At 35.5% G+C, this 19,585-nt stretch overlaps 1 pseudogene; it reads left to right on the top strand.

The window, feature by feature from the left end:
- Window positions 1-2,289, top strand: part of LOC131075626 (uncharacterized) — a 50,460-nt pseudogene extending 48,171 nt beyond the window's left edge.
- Window positions 2,290-19,585: the final 17,296 nt, after the last annotated feature.

The raw sequence follows: 19,585 nt of genomic DNA, 5'->3' as shown, positions 1-19,585 counted from the left end.
ATTGGCATGTTCTTCATTTATTGATGTAAACTCTCTGTGATGCCACCACAAGCAACAAAGGTGTAAAAATTTGTTTGCAATGCATGGATTTTTAGGATTGTCCTTTGAGAAAACAAAATTAAAGTATGGAAGCAGGATCTGCCAGCTCTTGAAAGAATCTTGATGAAAAATAACTTTAAAATATTTGGGCGAGCTTATATGCAAAAACTCATGCTTCTTGATGGGTTTATGTATAGAAATAAGCATGAATTAAGTGGTAAAGGGGCTTCTAGAAACAAGAGGGACAAAGAGGAAGTGGAAGTGAAAACTTATGGTGTTGTGTCTGCTCCATCTCATAATAGGAATGGCGAAGGTGCTATAAGAGGAGCTGAGAAGGGTGTTGGAAGAAGTTGGGGTGTTTACATTCCCCCATTTAAGCTGGCTCAAATGATGAAAGATGTGGAAGACAAGAACAATGTGGAATACCAGTGCATGACATGGGATGCCCTTCGGAAGAGTATCAATGGGTTAGTAGACAAGGTAAATGCATCTAACATCAAGAACATCATTCCAGAGTTGTTTGCAGAGAATCTCATCTGTGGGAGGGGTCTATTTTGTAGGTCTTGTATGAAATCCCAAATGGCATCCCCTAGATTTACAGATGTTTTTGCTGTGTTGGTTGCTATGGTAAATACAAAATTTCTCGAAGTTGGCAATCTGCTTTTGCGAAGAATTATTTTGTAGCTTAAGAGGGCATACAAATGCAATGACAAGCACATGTTGATATAAGCAGCCAAATTCATAGCTCATTTAGTGAATCAACAAGTTGCACATGAGATCATTGCCTTGGAACTTCTCACCCTTTTACTAGAGAACCCCATAGATGACAGTGTAGAGGTTACTGTTGGGTTTGTGAAAGAATGTGGTTCTTTGTTGCAAGACCTTTCACCCATAGGTCTCTATGGGATTTTTGAAAGATTTAGAGGTATTCTCCATGAGGGGGAAATTGACAAACGAGTATAGTTTTTAATTGAAGGCCTTTTTCCAATTCTCAAAGCTAAGTTTGAGGCTCATCTAGCTGTGCGTCCAAAATTGGACCTTGTAGAGCAAAAAGATAAGTTAACACATGAAGTTTTCCTAGAAGATGAACTTGATCAAGAAGTTGGTTTGGACGTTTTCAAGCCAAATCCTAATTTCTTAGAGCATGAGGCAACCTATGAAAAACTGAAGAAAGATATCCTTGGAGATGCTTCTTTAGATGAAGCAGAAGGGGAGAATGATTCAAGTGATGATGATGATGATGATGATGATGATGATGATGATGATGAAGAGGAAGGTGAGGAAGCACTGAGAATATAGGATGAGACAGAGACAAACTTGGTCAATTTAAGACGTACAATTTATTTGACAATCTTGTCAAGTGTTGATTTTGAGGAAGCTGGTCATAAGCTACTAAAGATCAAGCTTGAACCTGGTCAAGAGATGGAATTATGCATCATGTTGTTAGAATGCTGCAATCAAGAGAGAACATACCTTCATTATTATGGTCTTCTTGGGACAAGATTCTGTACGATCAATAAAATTTATCAGGAATTTTTTGATAAGTGTTTTGTACAACAGTATTCTATGATACATAGATTGGAAACAAATAAACTATGTAATGTTGCAAATTTTTTTGCCCACTTACTTGGCACAAATGCTCTTCCATGGCATTTTCTTGCTTATATACATCTGACAGAGGAAGATACTACTTCCTCTTCCCGTATTTTTATAAAGATTCTCTTCTAGGAGCTGGCAAAGCAGCTTGGTATATTGTTGCTTAATGAAAGGTTGAACGATCCAACAATGTAGGAGTCTTTTGATTCAATTTTTCCAAAGGGCAATCCCAAAAATTCATGGTTTGCTATCAATTTCTTTACTTCTATTGGTCTTGGTGGTATCACTGAGAGTTTATGTGAGTATTTGAAGAATATGCCAAGGCTTATAATGCAGCAACAAAAGTCTATTCTTGAGTCAGATGAATCTACCTCTAATGACGATTCTTCTAGTTCATCAGGTTCGTCAGATTTTGATACATCAGAATCAGATTTTGAGAGTGAAACTGATATTGAGAGTAGTAAGGAGTCACCAAGAAAGAAAAATAATTCAAAGCATGACAATGAGTATGAAAAAACAAGAAGAAAGAAAAGGGTGAGGGCATCTGACTTGGAGGATGAAAGTGATAGTGAAAAAATCAGAAGGAAAAAGAAAAGGAATTGCACTTTAGAAGGTCTAAGAGAAAGAACATTCATTGAAGGCCTAATTAAATGATGCAAAGAGGCTAGGGTAGTCATATAGAAGGCCTAAGAGAAATAAAATTCATTGACATTTCTTGAGAATTTCAAAGGGGAAAATAATAGTGATGGAGGACTGATATGTGACAATCATTGAAACTCATATCAATAAGGGTCAAAGCACATAGCAATGATGCCTAAGGACAGTAAATAGTAAATAGCTCTGTCCACAATAGCCAAAATAAATCATACAAGGCAAAACATGATTCTAGCCTTCCAAAACAGAGAACAACATTCTTTTCACAGTTGTAGTAGTAGTTAACTTGGCAATCATTATCAATAAATACAGTCTCCGTACAATCTCAACGCATGGAAAATAAAGTATCATATAATTGCAACATCAAGATCTAAGATAGTGGACAACATGAAGGGTAAAACAAGGCACGTATATTAACTCATATGATTGTTATAGTGTTATTATAATAAGGTGTTCATAGTATTATCAAAAGAGAAATTATAGGTCCAAAATTAGAGACCAATCTTAAGACACCCCTGTCTAATAAGGGAGTAAATCAATAGCTGAAATGAATCAATAAGAGGCCACAAAATAAGAAGGTATAAATAAAAGGGCTTATTTATAAGGAGAAAAGAAGCATTAGAGAAGATTTTTGCATCAACCAAGGGTAGAGATAAAGGAAAATAAACTTTTCTATACAATCCAAGGTCACCATTTCAGTGATATAAAGATAGAATAGTGCTTATGGATAGTTGACAACAATCACGAAGAATGAGAAGAAAGGATGTAAAAAAGATTGTCCTAAATCACGTTGAAGAGAACACAAATATGTAGTCTATGTAGTAGCACAAAGGGACAAAGCCAAATAAAATCTTCATTTTCTAATCCAAATCAGTCTATGTAGGGCATTGAATAATAAATGTCAAGAATGTTGTTATTTTAACACATAAAGACACTAAGACATACAGTCCTTAGGTTTGCAAAGATCTCATCATTAATATACACATTTTTTTTTATTAAGGTAAAATTAGGTTTTGAAGGGGCCCCAAAACCCTTTACAATTCAAGCTTTAATAGAAAAAGCAACAAGAAACAAAAAGGAACAGGCCACTGAAAAGCCAACAGAAAACCAAAGAAAACCAGTGAAAGCCCCACAAAGCCAGCAAAACTGGCCAGACCCAAGAAGAAAAACTAATTGATTTTTTTTAGGGCATTATCTAGGGTGTTGCTAATCCCATGCAATTCTTTGATGTTATCCTTGAGATTTGGGAGATCCTTTGCAGAAGCAACCACAACTTTCTTGACACTCGCCCTAGTCCTCTTGGCAGCACCACCAATCAGAGTAGCTTCACCACTACCAATCTGGATAGTCTCATCATCCATGCCAAGTTCCACCACCAGCTTAGGAGAGCTGGTATGATCGAAGACCTTAGCAATATCCTCCAAATTTTTAGTGATAGCTGATAGGATATTCAGGATAATACCCATCAAATTTTTCGTGGCCTCTCTCCCTTCTTCCAGCAATTTAACCTTCTCCTCCATATCCTACTTCCATTTTATTTGCTCCCTGTTGTCATTCTCCTTCTTCTCATCTGTATTTTCCCCCTTTTTTCCAAGTTCTTCAAGAGTTCATAAGTCCATCTATCATAATCCAGTCTCGCCTTGGTAAGTTTTTTGATATTATCCAGGAATAAACCGTCATTTTCCTTGTCCTCACCTAAACTTTCCTTAGTCATATTCTTCTTAGGTTCCTTGTTCCTTTTTCTCTTAGAATTCACATCTATTTCCTCGTTATCCTTGTAATCCACATCCTCCATAGGATGGTTGTTGTCCTTGCTAGGGCATTCGCTGTGGATAGGGCTTTCATTGTCAGACTCATTATCATCGCTTTCCTCCTCAATACCCACCTCCTCATCTTTCTAGCTATCATCACCATTAGAATCATCCATCTCCATTTCACTACCTTCTTTTTCAATTTCCTCTATTTCCATCCTAGGGGCTTTCTTTCTTTTTTTTCTTGAAGATGCCTTCTCCTTGCCAGAATCGCCTCCCTCCATCTTTCTCTTCCTCGGGGAGGCGGACAACCTCTTGTTTTCCAGCAGGGTGAGGGTTTTGCAGTGCTCATAGATGAGCAACAAGAGCCCACAATGGAGAATCAGACTAGAGGGATTCTTACTATGTTTATTAGGGGACCTCGAAAGGGACCTAAAAAGGTAGTAGAACAGGGATACCTTTTTGTCGTGTCTGAAATGGTTTAAAAGAACAAAGTGGTAGGTGTGGGCCCTGGAGAAATGACCCTCAACCATGATATATTCCATTATAGCATTCAAAACCCAGCCCCAAATTTTCTTGATATTAGTAGCTTCATAGTAACCTCCTGTGGCTTTGCCGATTCTGTCCCTCTCTTTTTCCTTCTGCAGGAACAGATTAATCGCGTTGTTGGAGACTTTAAGGTCTCTACAAAAATCAAGCCCAGTATGGGGCATGCCAATTAGGGTAGCTATGAGGCACGCATCCAGCTTGAACTTAACTCCATAGATTTTAAAGGAACCATTACACTAATTTTTAGAAATTTTGGTAATGACGAGATTTACCCTACCTTTATCATAATCCACAAGCTTCTCCATAAAGCTTGTGAGGGATCCTTTTTCCAGTTTTGCCCACACCTTCGGCATCACTTTCCATGTTGATGGATTATCAGGTTCCTCCCTCCTTAAATCTCCTCCCATCTTTGAATTCTGATTATCAGCTCTGTTCCTCTACAGACTCAGCACTCCTTTTCTGTAGTTGCTCAAGATTTTGAACTGGGTGACCCACAAAGCGTGCAACGTATTATAAGAAATGGTTGGGGATCTGCCGCTCTGCTAGGTAATAATTACCTTTCATCAAGGCAAGAATTAATCATATGCTTTGTCATGATTATGTGGTCCTTCCCTTCCCATATATCTCTCCCTTCTAAGGAGCTCTTTAGTGTTTATGTTGACATCTTCCTCGTGCCAAATCATTTGGAAATCAGAATTAACCCCTAGGTTTGCCAGACAATCCACCACCGTATTTTTTTCTCTAAAGGCATGTTAGTTATAATATCTTTAAAAATAGCAATAATTTCCCTATCTTTCAAGATGATATTTTCAATTGACCATGATGGCTCGGACTCCCCCTTCAGACACTTAATAATATTAAGTGAGTCTCCTTCGAGCCATAATTTATCATGATTAAGATTCTTGGCTATAATATACAGATTAATTTATCATGATTAATATATAGATTGTTGATGCCACATTCAACAACAATAAAGTTCCAAACACATAGATGTCATCCAAACATAGAGATCATGACATATAGAAGTCATCATAACAAGACATCATGAGTAGCTACAACCATAGGACTCATAATGCAATGAAGATTTTCAGTCCCAAAGCTTCTTTACAGTCATAAGATCATAAAGACAATTAAATGTATAAGAAAGAGTATTATATCAGTGGAAGTCACAATGAAAAGGGACATAAGGGTAGCTAATAACATGAAGTGGAGGATTCCAAACAATGATTAGTACAACCTACCCTAGAACTACAATCATAGCACATGAACAATGCCACATTTTCAACAAGTGCAGAGATGAAAAAATATTTGTGTGCCTTAAGAGTAGTGACCTGTCACAAGTTATGCATAAAGGATCAATGCTAAGTATAGCCATGAAATGGTCACTGAAGACCTTATTCATGACAATGTCAACGAGCTTCTTGAGAGACTAAAGAAGAATTGAAGGATATCTCAAGAAACAATCTTTTGACTATTAAAAGGGATAAAATTATGGTAGTAGTCATTGTCAAAGATGCCAAAGAAAGTATCATAGTGCATCAAACTATAATGATAGTGAGACAAAGAATCACAAACAAAGACTAAAATTTTCAGTCAGAGTGATAACAAATAGAGCAAGCAACCCATATTTGTTTTAATAGTTTGAAGAGAATTCCTTGAGAGAGAACAATGCAAGCTCAAGTTGAAGAAGGATACAAGCATCAAGGTACTTAACATAAGCTAGGTAAATAGCGATTCTAAGCCTTTGATAGTAAGAGAAACCAAAAGGAATGTTGTGACAAAGATGTGTGATCAGAATAGGGTCTTCATAAGATTTAATAGTCATGACCAACATTGTAAAAATTCATCAAAGTAGCCTTAGTATACTTCAAGGACAATCAAAGAATCCTATGATAGTATTGAAGGGATAGTGACAACATGTGTATCTAGTAGACAATAGCCTTTTAAAGGTCATAGAAGTCATGTCATGGTTCCATGAAAGATGGAGATAGCTCTGTGATAAAGAGTCTCATTCATACCCAAGTTCAAAATAAAGTTTGTAGCCTCAATAAAAACATACATCACTGTGAACTTTTCCATAAGATATCTCTATGAATGATCAAAAGACAATGCTCACAATATCATGACACTATCACAAATTTTGTAATCATGAGAACGGATATAAAGATCAAAATATTGTTGCCCATATTAGTTAAATAATAGTCTATTTGACTGTCATGGGTTGAATAGAAATATAGGTCTAAAAGGGCTTCAAGGAGCAATCATCCATAGTAATTATGCAAGATGATCATGAAGGTAATTTTCAAAATATGAGGAAGAGCAATCCTTTCATCTTAAGATCAGTCCCTTGTTATTTAAGATTAAGCCTTCAATGCTATTACCAAAAGAGCTTAAAAGGACATTGTCACAAAGAAGAATAGTGTGTTGGATATTGCTACTGCTAGGATATGTTGTTGTCATTGATATCAACAAATTCCTATGTTTTGGTGTTGCACAGAGTTGTTTGGTGTTTTGGTGATTGCATGGAGTTGATTTGGTTGGTTTATCTATTTAGGATATTGGAATACTTCATTCCTTATTGTTTCAATGATCCAAAAGTTTACATGATCATATCATTTAATCTGGTTTGAAGTTCAGGCTTTTTGTTCAGTGGTTGGCAGAGTTTGGTATTTGATTCGATGAGCTTCGGTGTGATCATGTCTTTGGTTGTGTATTTGGGAGAATGTTTTGGATGTTCATGTGTATCTTCATTTCAGATGGTTTGTGATTTGGTACTTCGCAAGCTATCTTTCTAGTCTAGATTGTTGTTGTTGAGTGTTCTTGAGTTCTATTGTGTTGATCGATGAAGATTTAAATAAGTGGTGTTGGTGCAGCTATTGTGGATGGTTCTAACATGCTTGTTAGATATGTTTTGAGATGAAAAAGAAGAGTTAGATGGTTTTGGTTCAATGATGATAATTTCTATTTTTAAGTAATTTGATTCGGTATATTATACTAAAACGTGATTTCATAACTAACATTTCAACTTCTATATAAGTAGTTCTATAGCACAATTTTGTTGCCTGTGAAGAAAGACCATGTCAAACAATATCAACGAACAACAAAATAAGGAGACAATTGCTAGATTGTGGTCTAACTTGAAAAGAAAAGGTGATGGAAAATGTTATTGTTCGTGCAAAATTTGTAAGGGGTTAAAGACTAGAAGACTTCTAATCAAAACAATGAAGAAACATTGTAGGTTGCATGGTCACATTGAAGGTGGACATGATAATCATACATTGGTAAGTTTTTCATTATATCATTTTAACAATTTATATACATAATAAATCATGTGATGATGAGATCATGATCATGGTTTATTTATGTTTATCAATTTTATATAGGTAGAGCACCCCATAGTACATGGTATGGATCAACACAACCCTGAGAATATGGATTTTGAAGTGGATGAGCATGGAGGTGTGAATATCGAAGTTGAAGATAATGATCCCATTGAAGATGACGATCATGAGCCAGAAAACACAATTGAAGATGATGGTACAAATAAATTGATCCATGAATCATTTAGTACTCGCGCATCTGATCATGATGATGAAGATGACCTTGATGTTGTTCATGATGTCCCTCTACTTGAGAAGGCATCTGAGGCCCTTTACGAAGGCTCGTAGGAAGCTCTTCTCTTTGTTGTATTGTTGTTGGTGAGCTTGAAGGTTATGAATGGTTTATCCAACATAACAATGTCACGCATGTTAAGGTATGTCATATATGTCATAATGTTGTACCATTAATATTCTTTATATTAACAATTTTATTTTTTTTTGTAGATTGATAGGTGATTTTTTGTTACCACCATCAAATATTCTACCTCGCTCATACCGAGAATTATCTGTCGTTATGAAAGATATTGGAATGGAGTATCAAGCAATAGATGCTTGTCCCAATGATCATATTATACATCACAAACACCATGAATTTTGAATTGAATGCCCTGAAATGTCATATCAGTAGATATCGAACAAATCAAATAACAAAAAGGGTTCCTTGCAAGGTTCTTCACTATATTCCCATTATTCCATGTATGCAATGATTATTCAGGTGCACTAGCTTGGCACAATTTATGGATTACCATGCATGCAATAGAAGTCGAGATGACATTATTCAAATGCCTATGGATGGCTCAACATTTATGGACTTAGAGGAAAAGTGGCCACACTTTAAAGAAGAACCTCATAATCTCAGGCTTTTATTGGCATCGGATGATGTCAATCCATTTGGAGAGATGAGATCTGTTTACTTAGTGTGGCCTATTTTTGTTATCAACAATAACATTCCTCCATGGATGTCAATAAAGAGGGAGCACATAATGTTGGCAATGATTGTTCCAGGTATTTTATCATTTAAATATAGTCATCTAAATTTAATTATTAATATTGCAGTAAAATGGTCATAATAAATATGTAATGTTTTTGTTCATTCGATTAGGTAAGTACCAAGTTAAAGATATGAATGTATATATCGAGCCTCTTATTGACGAGTTTCTGGAGTTATGGAATGGTGTCACTATGTATGATATCTCTAGACCGATAGGACAAAGACAATTTCAATTCCATGCAATGCTTCTATGGACAATACACGATGCCCCGGGGCTAACACATTTTTGTGGTATGTTATAGTGTTTAAGTTGTGCATGAATATTATAATTCAAAAAATTATCATATTTAATCCAATTATACATTATCTTGTAGGTCTTCAAACAAAGGGAAAATTTGCATGTCCTGTTTGTGGTCCAAAGATGAAATCTCATCATTCAAAAAGTTTAGGAAAGTAGGTCTTTGATGAGTATAGGCACTTTCTCCACAAAAATCACAAGTATCGAAATACTGAAAAACATCTTTTCAATGGGAAAGAAGAGAATAAATCAAAGCCACGAAGAATGACACCTCACCCGTGGAAGTTGGAATATAATAGAATTAATCATTTAGGTAATGCCATTCCATCTATTGGTTTGTCATAAAACATCTTTTCTATTTTGTTTTGTTTATTGATGATGTGATTGATGGTCATGAAGGTCATGAAGGCATAAATGACCACCTTCCTAAGGGACTAAAAAGTTATCCTCGATAATTTAGTAGGTTGCCCTACTACGAGCAGTTATAAATTGTTCATTTGTTTGATAGTATGCATATTGGAAAGAATATAACAGAGACAGTATGAAAAATATTGGATGGAAGGCGTGACAAAGAAAAAATTGTCAAAATATGTAGTGACATTCAGGATTCCAATCATGCAATGATAAATGTCATTCAATCAAATAGCCATGGATACCAGATTAATATAAGTGATCTTCCTTGGTTATTAACGGACCAACAAAGCAATGCTATAAAACAAGTCATATGAAAAATTTGATTTCCCACAGGATTTGCTACGAACATAAACAATCTCATATCAAAGAAAAGTGAATTTGGGCTAGGGATGAAAATGCATGATTGGCATACCTTCATTAAGGTAATTCATGTTCTTGTGTTTTTAGTTTGTATTTAAATACTGCACGTACGTGTACTTTTCATTGTATTATGTTACAAAAAAATGAAAAGATAATTTTATAATTGTTGCCGTATGTTCTACCTCTATCTCTCCCAGACGACTTCGACAATAATGTCAAGCAAGTCATATATGATCTTGGAAAATACATGAGGTAAGTAGTGATATTTGTTTAGTTCATTGTATAGATATTATATTTGCGATTTGTTTTAATTGTTATGTAATATATTTTTTTGTGTCTTGAATACCTTGTAGGTGGTTGTCATGTAAAGAAATCCATAAAGACGATATAAAATATTGGAAGAGAAAAATTCCTCATTTAATGTGTGAAATGCAAAAGTGTCTACCTCCAGCTTTTTTCAATGCACAAGAACAATACCTCATACACCAAGTTGAAGAGATTGAATGTGTGGACCTGTACACACTAGGTCAAAGTGGATGGTTGAGAGGCACTTGAAATTTTTGAAGGATTTGGTTCGACAAAGAGCACATCTTGAGGGTTCTATGGTGGAGGGATATATGTTATACCAGACTATGGTGTACATTTCTGAATATCTTCCTAAGTTTACAACAAAGATTCACGTGGATCGCATTTGGGATCCCAACACCATTAACAAATTTGAAGGGGAGTACTTGACGGGAAAAGTTAGAGGTAATTATAAGATTTTATTATAGTTAGTTAATTCTTAATCTTCAAAATAAATTGATTGTAAGACGTCTACTTATTTTTTGTATAGTTGGTCGAGAGTGGGATGCACTACATTTGTATATTGCAAACAATCTTGATTGGATGATGGTATAGATTGAACGTTGTCAACATTTTGGACGCATGTTAACATGGGAAGGTGCATCTTCATTGGTTAAAGAAGCACATCGTAATAGAGATTCCAATGTTACACAAAGGGAAATTGATTTAGCATATGGTTTAAGAGATAAATAGGTACGTATAAATTTATTAATCACCCATATGTTTATCAACTCACAATGCAATAAATTTTACATGTTTGACATATTGCAGGTCAAACACCACACCGCTATGTGCTACAATGGTCATAAATTTCGCATAAAAAAGTTGGATGACGAAGAAAACTTGTGATTCTGGCATCACTACAGTCTTTGAGGTGACAAATATTTCATTGAGAAATGACATACATCCTTAATAGTATCAAAATCAATACTATGGCATTTTGGATGATATACTTGAGTGTGACTTTAATTCCTTCAAATTAGTTTTGTTCATTGTCAAATGGTATAGGCTACGATTGAATAAAAATGATCCTGATAGAACTGTTATTGAACATGATAATGGTTTTATAATGCTAAATACAAGGTCATTTGAACCAGCTGGTGATGAGCCCTATGTTCTTCCAAGCTAATGTGAGCAAGTATTTTACTCAGGGGTTCCACATAAACTGATTTGGTCATTTGTTGTTAGACATGATCCAAGAGGAAGGTCGATAAAGTATAATGTGATGGAAGAAGAAGATACTGAAGAAGTAGAAGATGAAGTGGATGATGATCACGATCGACATTTTCTCAATGAGGATGAAGAAGAAGAAGAAGAAGAAGAAGAAGATGATGATGATGGTGGTGGTGGTGGTGGTGGTGGTGGTGGTGATGGTGATGGTGATGGTGATGGTGATGGCGAAGACGTTGGTGATGGTGATGATGATGATGATGATGATGATGATGATGATGATGATGATGATGATGATGATGATGATGATGATGATGATGATGTTGGCGATGATGACCTTGATGTTCATGATGATGAAGAATGAAATGTATGAGGTATGTGATTAGTATATTATCTATTTAATATTGACTTCTTGATAGAATTTTTTTTACATAATTAATTCATTAGGTTTTGAATTCTAATGCCATTACATAATTAATTCATGATGCACCTTTTATTATGGAGATGGAGATAGGGAGAGTGACTATTTATGTGACATTTTTTAAACTGTGTTTATTTATGGAAATTGGATTGTTTATTACCTATGTGATGGATGGTGATTTATGATACATATGTGATGGATTGCATGTTTATGATGAGACATGATATGTGATGCTAATTGTGATGCTCAATTACATATATGATGACACATCATGTGATGCTTCTGATGCTTATGATACGTATGTATTTATTGTTTATCAACTTACAAATGTAGTAATGCTTATGATGCTCAATTGATGGTGTTGATTTTAGGTATAGTCCCTATGTGATGTTGTCACCCTTGATGGGAACAGGTCATTGACTACAGACATCGTCAACCATTTAGTTGAGGATCCTGCATAGTTTACATAAAGTAAAGGTAAGGAATTAAAAAATTTACAATGATTTTGATGACAACATCTTTTTATTATTTAATACTCTTTTTGTCTACAAAGTTCATGTTGTTCATGTGGTGTACTATGTAATTTTTAGCTAACATAAGATAATTGAATTACATTGTACAAGACCCTGAACCCCTTTGATGAGGATCCTACACAGTCTCATGGATGGACATGTATAACTAGTCAATACACCCTATAGAAACAATTTATTTTTTTAAAATTACTTGGAAAACAAACTTCCTTAGTTTTTCAAACCTCGACATTAGCAACAAATCTAATACATATCAACACTTGAGGCCCCGGTTGGATTTATTCCAATTTTCATCCCAAAATAAACTTTAGGGCTGACTTCTTCATCAACATTACCCTCATTTGCAAAATTTCTCTCTCATTACCAATTAACTCTCTCATTTTATGGAATGTAGGTACCCCCAAATAGGTATTTGTCAGATTTGTCTTCGTTGAGTGAGGAAAATGGAGGAATAGAAAATGAAAGTGACACATTTATTAGGTCTACAATAGGGAGATCAACAAGAGGTCAAAAGATTAGAAGAAAATTCAATAAATGCATGAAAGTTTTCCTTGCTCAAGGGGGGTCATGTTCTTATGATGATGAGACCAAAGGCGACATTGAGGTGCCACTGAGGTACAAACATCTATAGAAACAATGGGTGCCCAAGGAACTTCCTCCAACAAATACCAATTTTTGTGTTAATGATAGGATATATCGCATAGCACCTTCGTCGTTACATGCTTTAGGCTTATTTTCCATGGACGACATAAAGGTCTATTACAATAGAGTTGCTAAATTGATGGATTTTGTTGGACCTTGTTACAATTACAATAATTGGATGAAGATTGTTAAATATAAAAAAAAGTATATGTAGGTATGCACTGTCAACAAATTATATACAACAGAAAGATAATGATCAAAGTAAATGAGTGGCTATATACATTGATGGTCGGCCAAAAGCAACAGGGAATATTGTAGGTTTTATAAATAGTATGTGACCTGGGTCAACTAATAAACAACCCAATTGCATATTTGAGGTGCGCGAGGGAAATTGTGTATTTGTATGTGTGATAAAATCAATAAGTGCAGGCGAAGAGCTTCTAATTGATTATAGTTTGAATCGTGTAGATACAAACAAAGTTAATATCATGGGGGTTGGTACATACTATATACCATTTAAATTAACCAACCTCCAATTAATGAATCCAATATACTATTTTATTATGAAGTGTTTTTGCTAAGTCTATTAGTTTAATTTCGCTATTTTTTATATTTTTTCTTTGTCACAGGCTGACATGGATCCATCACATATCACAAACAGGGATGTTGCTTGCGACACTTCTACCGAGTAGGTAAACCTCATTGTAATTGTACAAATTAGATAGAAGCAAACTGTTACATTATTATGTTCTTTTTTTTAGTGATTTATACTAATTTTGTAATTGTTAATGATATTCTTGACACAGATGGATGTTCAGGGAAAGGGAAAGGGAGTTGCAGTACTTGAGTACCTTTATAGGGATGTGGAATCATTAGAGTTAAGCGATGATGACCTTGAAGATCCCACACACCTTATGAAATTCTTTAAAATGCCTCTTAGAAAAATTAGAAAAGAGATTGTTTCTTTGGTAGCCGTGCATCCTATTACTGATGAGATACGAGAGAGGGTGGAATTATTGCTTCAGACAACATAAAACTTGCAAGTAAGCAGTAATGAAAGCTTTAATTATAACAAAAGTTCAATAATGGTTTATATTTTATTCTCTTTTATGTCATTAACTAAAATATGTACGTATTGTTTTTACAACAATTTATCCGCCCTCATGAAAGTCATTCCCACGATCAGGGTGTTGCAGGATCTTCAGGTGATGATGATTTTCTTGTATTATTGCTTGCTTGGCTTATCACTTTGAGTACCCAAAACACATCATACTTGATACTGTCAATTTTCAAAATAAAGGTTCATCCTTGTTTACAATTCTTGCACTTTTCATATATTTAATGTTTGATATATTTAATGTATTATTCTTTAGGTGTTGTCAATGTTACTGTGCAAATGTCATCGCCGCCTCATCAGAGGTTACCCTCACCTATATTTCCGACTGCAATGTCAGCAACCCGTAGCATGTAGACATCCTCTAGTGCACGTCATATTGGCCCGCCCACTGTTGGTAGATCCCTCTTTTGCTCTATCTTCTGTCATGTGTTTATTTCCCTTCAAGCGTTCTTTCTTGAATTCTAATGCCATTTTATAGTGGATTCATTTTTTGCAGGAGGAGATGCACATGAGGACATGTCAGAGGCGATTACTGTTGATAACATACCATCATTTCCTGGATCTTCTCGTATTGCTAGTATGGGAATGTTGCAGACCACATTGGTGGTGAGTGATGAAGAAATGATTCCCTTAGAGATACAAAAGGTTCCAGGTACTTCAAAATTATTATTATATATACTCTAATTGTAATTTACTTTATGATCAATCGTTTTGGACTAATGATCCCATGAATTTTTTGTAGGCAATGATATTTTCTATAAACATCTTAGTGACATTGCATTGCAAATATTTGGGCCCACCATACATAAAACGTGGTACATCATATGTGAACTAACCCTAATCCACTATTTTGATTTCATATCATTGCTAGAATAGTTTTCCTTTGATCCATTTCTTGAAGTGTAATAAATGTAGCTTCAGTTCATTTTTGAATCTAACAGGTTTGTTTTTGCTTTAAAAGGTGGAATGACCAAGAAAAAAGGTTAAAAGATGAATTGACAAACCAAATGGCTGAGTGGTTTGGAAATGACACCTTTGACAAAACCAAGCTCCTTGAAAAAGATGGCACATATCCAAAGTATGTGAGGGACCAATACAGGACCCATTTGGAGAGGAACTTAAAGTACGAGCGTTCCCCCATGATTCCAGAGAGGGAGTGGAAGGACCTGATTTTGGATGCCAAGGAGAGAATTGAAAGGAAAAAAGGAAATACACCACTAGGTGCCAGAAGAAGGTACAGGATACTATTAATAATGTAATTATCTACTATTAATTACTCTTTATATTTATATAATCTAACATATTTCAAACTTTTTATAGACTGAGTGACACGTCAAAGGCAACCAAGGCAAGGCAAGAAAAGCATGGGCAACACAAACTTGGCTCTAGTGGTTACTTGAAACTTGTTGCATGAATTGCAAGTATCTCATGTAAATGAAATATTGCATCAAAATATTAATAAATTGAAAACGTTTTTTTTAATCAAACAATGCAAGCAAAATTCACGATACCAAGCAAAAATGTAGGGCTCTGAATTCAATAGAGTGCCCATTGAAGATGACAAGAGAATTGCCTACCAACAAGGCTATTCAGTCATGGTTGATCGGCTATGAGAATTGAGTGGGCATACACAACATTCGAGTGCATCCATCACATAGGTAAATATGCTAAATGGAAGTTGTTTCAAATTGAATACTTTACCAATAATCTAATTGATGTTGAGTTCCAACATAAAGTGACTAAATTTGTTTTAAATAAGAAAGCAATGATAACAATGTGCATGTCATTGGAATGCAGTCTGCTAATCGTGAAACACCACCTGCACATGAAGGTCCGGATGTGCATCCCAGTAGTGGAGGTATTCATTTTCTATTTAAATTTATTTATTTAGCTATTAATACAATTAAACATCTTAATTTTTAATTAGAGTAGTATTTAATGTAACCTTTTTTGTTAATATTTTAGAGCATGTAGTCAGTGGTGAGCAAGTGGAGCATGATCTGGCTACACAACATCAAGAATGTGATGTTCCCCACTCAGGTAAAGAGGACCACTGTTATTGCTTTAAACAAATATAATTGCAATTGGTGTTCAGCATTAATGTAACCTTTAGTATTTCAACTCCAGATGATCTAGAGGGTGTTCAACATGTTGAGGTTGAGGCTACACAAAATGATGTGGCCCCATCAGGTAAAGAGCACAACAATTATGTTCTCTAAATTACTGAAATACTTGTAACAATAATATTTTGTTTTTTTGAATTTAACCCATTTCTTTGTTATTGTAGAGGACCCCCCTTCGCTTCAGTGTCCTCATCCTCAGTATACGACTAGGCATACATCGAGATCATGAGCAGTTGGTGGAACATCTACAGAGGGGAGAAATGATGAAGAAATTGATGTTTCACTTAGTCTTTTCATAGCTTCAACGAAAAAATAAAGAAATAAATGATTGTAATCTAACTTATTTGATAATGACTGATTTTTAAGTGTTAGTGAATGTAATTATGTGCTAATTAATGGTTATGGATGATATGTGTTAATTAATATTAATGAATGTTACGTGTTAATTAATGTTAATCAATGTTATGTGTTAATGAACGTTATGTGATATTAATGAATGAATGCTATATTTTATTAATGGTAGAAAGAAAGAAAGAATGAATGTTATAAGATGTTAATGGGGAATTTAGAGTGATGTTAGGGGGGGGGAGGGGCCAAATGAGATTACACCTTCACATGGTTGGCCCTGTTAAATAGAGAAAGCTAAACTATTCTTGAAACCAAGCGAAGCTCAATAAGACAACACACTTTTCAATATTTCATTATGTTGCACAGTTAATCTTATTGAATAATGTATATTCAATCTTAATTGCAGGGTCCAATAGAGCCAACATGAACAACAACACCAAAAGTTACTGGGTATAATGAACTCCCATATTGTCTTGTTTGTACACGAACAATATGAGTTGCTTCTAGTGTTGATATCTAAGGCGGGACTGCAAAAGTTATGACTATGCCTCATCCTTGTAAGTTTTTTTATTACTTGTAAGTAATGAATATGCCTCATCCTTGTAAGTTTTTTTATTACTTGTAAGTCATGAATATTGCTCTTTAGTTGATTAAAATCATTTCAGTGAATGCAAATCTTGATTATTATAAAGTGATATTTGCACTATCAATTCCAAATTGAAACCCTTTCGGTGCATGCATGTTGTTTTTTAAAATGCCATCTCAAAAGTATCAACAAACAAACATTGGCATTCACAAAATCAAGAAAGACAAACTGAAAATTAGTAGTAGAGCATTCAAGTAAACTGTTTGTCAAGAAGCATAGTTGAAAAGGTGCAAAAGAAATTGGTTTCAAAACAGGGGTAGACCATTACAAATTGGCAACTTGGCATCACTTCTCTTCTTACTCTCCTCAACCCTCTCGCTCTACACTCTCACTTTTTCACTTGGCACCTGCAACTCTCACTCTCACATTCACAGTTGTCAGCTTCTTGCTCTTTGTTTTTGTGAGTTGAAACAAAAATAGGAGTCAGTTTTATAAAGTTGGTGGGGTTTGGGTGGGGCCCATAGGCTGTGACGGTTTGACCTTGGCCATGGAGTTTGAAAAAAAGTTCTAATTTTTTTTAAATCACTTATGGGCTATTGGGATGGTCAGGAGGCTCTTGGGAGTCCCTCAAATGTCTCAAGGATGTCCTAGAGATGTCTCAAAGATGATGGCATTGGATTTCATTGGGGTGGCAAGGGGATGTCCCATCCAAGTCCCTATATTCTGAAGGTGTCCCCATTTCAAAAACAAATAGTTTTGGGCGAGGAAATATCCTTGTGGAAACAGGAACCCGGTGAAGACATTAAGAGGGCATGAAGGCACAACCAAGGGCCATTGAGTAGAAGGCAAAGGAAAAATCTTCGAAACAAGAGGAGGAGCACTTGGAGAAGAAGGTAGGGAAAATAGTATTCTAACCAATAGAGAAGCTGAACTCTGAGGGAAAACTACCAAAGCAGGGGAGACAAAACCAACAATCTCTTCTTAGGGAGAAGCTCTAGACCCCAAATCTGAAGAAAGAAATAGAGCTAAAGTAAGTGAATTGGATAAAAACAAGAATGTAAAGTGCACCCCTGATTTGCTAACCAAAATTCTCAAAATTAAATGAAAATCTTTAATGAATACACAAAACTAAATACATATGCAGGTGCACCATGGTTGAGATGGTCCAACTCCCTAGTCTCACTCTATGACTAAGCTCATGCCATATCTAAATCAAAGACATCTCAAATACATCGTTGGTGGAAAGATGCAAAATGCCATTTTCATACATAAGCAAGACATACACAATTGGGCACAATCACCAAGAGAGCGGTAAAAAGTGTGTTTGAGATCATTGTCCTAATTGTGGTGTGGTCAGGAAGAGATCACTGCAAATTCTCAAAATTAATAAATTTATGATGATCTCTTTGTGACCACACCACAATTAGGACAATGATCTCAAACACACTTTTTACCACTCTCTTGGTGATTGTGCCCAATTGTGTATGTCTTGCTTATGTATGAAAATGCCATTTTGCAGCTTTCCACCGATGATGTATTTGAGATGTCTTTGATTTAGATATGGCATGAGCTTAGTCGTAGAGTGAGACTAGGGAGTTGGACCATCTCAACCATGGTGCACCTGATCATACTAGCTTGAAACCATACGCCTCATATTAGCCTCAAACCTATGCTCCTACTGGTAAGTGGTGGGGATAGAATATCATTCATTGTATATATCAATGACTGGACAATAATAAAAAAAATTTGATAAAAATGATCATCATCGGAATTACGACAAAGACCAAGCTTTCAACGGGCGATATAATCGATGAACACACAACGTTCTCGTCGGTGAAATGTTCTAGAGTCGTCACACTTCTGACTCAAACCACACAAATGTCCAACGAGGATGTTGTACATGCGATGATACTTCATAGTCGGACGATCATCGATGTCTCTAAATGGACCGACGACACAAGCGTCAGACAAACACCATCACCATTGGCTTTGTGACACAATCTATTGATTCTGATGACTTTTTTGACTGGAAGAGCGTTCATGCCCACCGTTGGCAGAGTCCATGGGATTGTCGTATTTCTGACGGGCAGGGCATCGTCTTCCAATCCAACGATGAGTTTTTGATGGCTACTTTTGTCGGCACTCCGATGAAAATTAGTTGCAATTCCAACAATCGGTCGTCGGAAATCAGTTCCGAATGTACTAGTGTGCCTTCTTTAATCCATACAAGGCTTTATGTGATTTGCATACCATGTCTTCCTCATCTGTCAA

This window comes from Cryptomeria japonica, chromosome 8 (genome assembly GCF_030272615.1).
Source record: "Cryptomeria japonica chromosome 8, Sugi_1.0, whole genome shotgun sequence".
NCBI classification, from domain to species: domain Eukaryota; kingdom Viridiplantae; phylum Streptophyta; class Pinopsida; order Cupressales; family Cupressaceae; genus Cryptomeria; species Cryptomeria japonica.
Note: the sequence above shows the minus strand (reverse complement) of the source record. Positions and strands in the feature narration are given on the sequence as shown.